The following is a 5,436-nucleotide window of genomic DNA, read 5'->3' on the forward strand; positions in this document are numbered from 1 at the left end:
ACTAGTACAACTAGAAATTAGTACATTTCTAGAAGGCAATTTGACAATATAGATCAAAGGCTTTACAACTATACATATACTTTAATTCAGCAACTACACATCTGGAAAAGATTCCAAGAAAGTAGGAACAGCACTTTGCAGAAATTTATGTATAAAGATGTTCCAACAATAAGAAACAGGTCGAGTAAATCAATGGCTAATCAGTGTGTGGAATACTATGTAACTATTAAAAATGATGAAAATCTATACACATAAGTAGGGAGGAAACAATGCAAACAGTATTTAAAGCTGTTGCAACTGGGTGCCACTCTCACCCTGAAAAGGCAGAACAGAGTTCTGGGCACACCATGGGCCCAGTAAATGCTGCCTTAACTTGCAGTAACTCTAAACAGAAAGACTTTGCTCAGTAATCCTACATCAAGGTTTGTCTCTGCAAGGATACCAAGGCAACTTCTTAGGAGGAGTTGTGCAAAGATCTGATTGACCTGAAGGATTTAGAGCATGAACAGAGCAAGAGCTTTGTACTTTCAGAAGACCACTTTTTTTTCCCCCATTATCGTCATTGGAGATCAACATATGGAGATGCACAGAGCTTGGTATCAGGCCCCATTGAAAAGAACCATCAAGTCTTCATTCACCAGAAGAATGTACTTCAGCAGCATGTTGTGTTATTAGAAAATTCATTATCAGAAGTAGTAGTAATATTGCAAGTAGACTAAACTAGCCTAAGACAGCAGAGCAGGGTGAAGCGTAATCAGTATTATAATACTTAAAAATTTTCAATCAAGATAAATTGCTATCCCTTTGATGAAAATGTTTCCCTTTCAGGCAGTTATTATCCAATTCTTGGTACTTTGTGAAGTGACACTGTTATCCATATATGCATGTAAATATGTATATATATAATTTAATTTTTCATGTACTTAATACCTTTGAAGAGTTAAACAAAAGATTCAAGCAGTGATTTGTGTGAGCTAAAGAGGACATTAAGAACCATGGTTCTGCAGTTTTATATGAACATGGATTTGATAGTGAGATGGCAGACAAAATAGATGCCTCAGAAGATGTTGCAAGCCCCAAAAAGCTTTATTTACAGAGAACTCAACTTTTTTAAAAGAGAAAAACTCACTTGGAAAGAGCATATGGTTATTTGGTGACTTACAGTCACCAGAGTTTCCCCTTAACTCCTTTCCCCTGACCTGTCCTTCTCTGTTAGACAGTTCAGATAAAGCCAACTTCATTTGATAAATATGTGTTCTGAGATATGCTAATTAATGCAATTTTTGTCAATGTGGGTACATTTTTCTCATTGTAATTTCCGATTGATCTTCCTTTTGGCAGAGGTTCCTACACTAGAATTTTATATTTCTTAGTAACCACTCTGTCAAGGAGGTATAATTTAATACACTTTAGGAAAATGGAGAATCTTATTGTGATAAGAAGAAAATCCTTTATTTATCTGTGTTTTCAATATATCATAACAAATCTTCTAAAAACCTATTTGAGGTCGAGTGTGGTGGCTCACGCCTATAATCCCAGCATTTTGGGAGGCGGAGGTGGGCGGATCACCTGAGGTCAGGAGTTTGAGACCAGTCTGGCCACCATGGTGAAACCCCGTCTCTGATAAAAATAAAAATAAAAATAATTAGCTGAGCGTGGTGGCACACGCCTGTAATCCCAGCTACTCGGGAGGCTGAGACAGGAGAATTGCTTGAACCCAGGAGGCAGAGGTCGCAGTGAGCCGACATCGGGCCACTGCACTCCAGCCTGGGCAACAGAGCGAAACTCTGTCAAAAACAACAACAACAACAACAAACAAACAAACAACAAGAAAAAACAACAACAAAAAACACCTATTTGAGTAGGGCACAGACCACAGAGGTACAGTTTGCTTTTTGATCTTGGGTGCCTTTTGCAAGCCATGAGAGTAACTTTTATCTACATTACTATGTGAGTCACAAGGACAAATTCGACCATGAGTTCCTGGAGATTGAATTCCAACCAGACAAGAAACTGAGATGTGCCAACAACAGTAATTACAAGGATAATGTCATGATCAGAAAAGAGGCTTACATATATAAAAATATGATGGAGGAACTGAAGAGAATAATTAATGGCAGTGAAATTACCAAATAGTATGATGCTCTGTGGCCTCCTCCTGACCAGGAGGAGCTTGAAATCGTCATTGGACATGAACACGTTTCTTTTATAACATCTAAAATTGGTTCCCTTATTGATGTTAAGCAATCCAAGGATCCAGAAGGCTTAAGAATATTTTATTATCTTGTTCATGACCAGGAAGTATCTGGTCTTCATTGTTACTGAATTACACTTCAAGATTAAGCCAATCTAGATTAAACATTGATGTGGATGCAAAGAAGGTGGATATAGCTATTTTTAATCAATATTATCAGAAAATTTTTGTGTACACCAGAATAATATTTTTCGTAAACTATAAATGATTGTGTCTAATAAATAGTGACAAAAATAACAAGTAAACTTAAAAACCTATTTGTAATCCTAAGGGCCTCAAAGGTCATTTCTGAAGATACTATAAAATACATGTTATTTCAAATAAATAAAATCTGTCTATTTAACTTTGATATATCACTAACAAGTATTGGAATATATTCTAAATTCCATGGCAATAAGAATTCACAAAAAATTCAGGCTCCAACAATCATTAATATTCTCAATAGACTAATTACTGTGTGGTCCAAGTATATAGCACAGATGACTGAGGTCTTCTGCTGGAAGAATGCTATACCAGTACGGGCTAGTATACAATTCTTTTTGCTTTTTATTGATTTTATTTAAGGAATTTGTATATTTTCTTCCTTCCAAAGAGCAACCTTTATTCTTCATTGGAATCCTTGTAAATTAAAAGCAAAAAAAAAAATATTTGTTTTATATCTGGAGAACAAATGGATGTTCCTCCTTCAGCCTCAGACAGAGTGATTGATAGCTTTGTTATCAAATTCTGAATGAAATAAATTTTGTCTCACTTTGAGAGTAAATAGTGATAATCTCTGCCAACCAACTTGGACGTAACTCATTGCATTTCTATTGGCCAATGAATGTACCAGGAAATGGGCTTGAAAAAATGACATTTAAGTAGTACTTAAATAGTAATATAGACTATTTCGTTCATCTGGATGGTTTTCATTTCATTATTTACATGTACTGTTCTTCTATTATTTTTGCTATTCATTCTCTTATTAGAAGATTGGAAAGCTGAAATCTATTTGGTAGTGTTTATTCACAAATAGATATGTAGTAGGAGAATATATAGCATAGGGGTTAAATATGGCCCTAGAGTCTGGAAAGCCTGAATTAATATCTGTGGTAGACTATATTATTGTTCAGGGTGTTCCCTGCTACTCTCTGGGGAAAGATCCAACTACTCCACCCTATGATAGCATGATTAGCCTTGATCTCGCTAATGAAGTGTGAGCAAGTGACATTTTTCACTTCGGGGTAGAATGTTTAAGAGCCAGTGCACCATGGTTTATCAGGATGTCTTCTTATCTTTGTCATATACCTGAAAATATTTTAGATAAAACATTAATTCTGTGAGCTTGGGTTCCCTAGTGAAGAGATCATGGAGCAAAATGATAGCCAGTGTGCCATAAACATGGAATAGGGGTAAGGAATGAACCCTAGTGATTGTAAACCACTGAGAAGTGGGAGAGTGTTTGTTAACTGCTAAATAACCAAGTCTCAGTCCCCACTAGTTATGTAACCTTATGAGCAGGCTTACCACCTCTTTGGCTTAATTTCCTCATTTTCAAAATGGAGATAATCTAAACGAGATAATTTAGGTAAAACAGCACAGTGCCTACTATGTAATAAATACCTAGTAAATGATTGCTTGTATTATTGCTATTGTTAATACTGCCAGGAATTTCAGTAAATACTATAGATTATATGATTATCTCATGGAGTTGGAAGTTTGATAGGGGACCTGTAAACCAATTCCTATAGCAATGAGATAAATGTCTCAAGACGATGAAGAGGTGCTTCCAAATCAGAAGCATTTAGCTTTAACAGGTTATCTGCAAAGTCTCCCTGAATGTGTGACATTTGAGTTAAGAAGTAATGGGTAAGATTTTTCCAGGCAAACAAGAAGCATAAAGGCATTCTAGGTGGAAGGGCCAGCATTTACAAAAAAAAAAAAAAATGCATGGCCCCTTTTAAGAATTCCAAGCACTTTGTAACTCCAAGAAGGCTGGGTATGTGAGCTAAAGGGTTGAATCTTTATCCTCTAGATGACACAGCCCCATTGAAGGGTTTTAAGTCCAAGTGTGGCACCGTATCATACCACAGGTCAAGATGGAAAGAGTTATGCCATGTAAAGTAGACCCCCACAGCACCTTTTATACATAAGTACACTGCTAAAGTTTAAAATATGTTTCTCTTTATTCGAGCAAAATGGAGGTGGGCCATCTAACTCTAACATGGATTGGGTGGTCTGGCTTGGTGAAAAGAGAACGCTAGGCCTCTTTGCACCACATACGTTGCCCATTTAGGCCTCTTATAACCATATTAGTTGCTCATTTTTCCTGCCTTGGCCTTGGTTTCATGAAATTACTCTTTGAAAATATGTATGGATTCTACAATACTATGATAGAAGAAATATATATGTAATATTCACTAGCTTTTTACAATGAGTGGTTGTGGCTAATGATTTAAGGTAGAAATCCCATAATGTTCAGAACATTTTTGAATACTTCAAATTAATAGTATACTTTCATAAAGGACAATTAATAACTTTGACAAATTAGAATAAAATTAAAAATGAATAAATAGTACTTTTTAGATTTTGTATTTAAGAATTTTGATTTGAAATTTTAAATATTAAGACATTTATAGTTTTTTAAATTATTAATTCTTATTAGAAATAAGATTCCATCTATTTTGAGTGAGCCTAAGATTCTCTGATACTGACCAGGATTCGTTTGAATTTTTCACTAATAATGACAGTTAATGTATATATGGAACTATATGTGTCATGAACAGACATAAGAATTTCATATGGAGGAATTCTTTTAATATTTATGGCAATCCTAAATGTTAGGCTGTACTATTATTACGTTTTATACATAATAAAATTAAGATTTGAAGGGGGTAAGTGACTTGCCCAAGGTCAAACAGTATGAGGTGGACCTAAGATTTGACCTTGGCAGACTGGCTCCAGATTCCATGCTTTTAGCTACAATGGTATATTGCCTCCCATTTTTACTGATCAGAGCACGTGTAAAAATTAGAGCAGTACAAATATGTAAGTAATATGTGTGCCTTTTTGCTTTGAAGGGAGAGGAGGAATTAGTATTACCAATAATATTCTCTCTTCAGTGAAGTACCAGATTAAACCCCAAGCCAAATACATTTGATTAAGTCTGGAAAATTGTTGGAAAAATAAGGGGAACCAACCAT

The 5,436-nt window shown here is 35.3% G+C and overlaps 1 pseudogene; it reads left to right on the forward strand.

Annotated features, from left to right (window-relative positions):
• Positions 1–2,052: 2,052 nt before the first annotated feature.
• LOC100609649 (protein mago nashi homolog) lies at positions 2,053–2,353 on the forward strand (annotated as a pseudogene).
• The last annotated feature ends 3,083 nt before the right edge of the window (positions 2,354–5,436 follow it).

The sequence above is a fragment of the Pan troglodytes genome, chromosome 4, assembly GCF_028858775.2.
Source record: "Pan troglodytes isolate AG18354 chromosome 4, NHGRI_mPanTro3-v2.0_pri, whole genome shotgun sequence".
NCBI classification, from domain to species: domain Eukaryota; kingdom Metazoa; phylum Chordata; class Mammalia; order Primates; family Hominidae; genus Pan; species Pan troglodytes.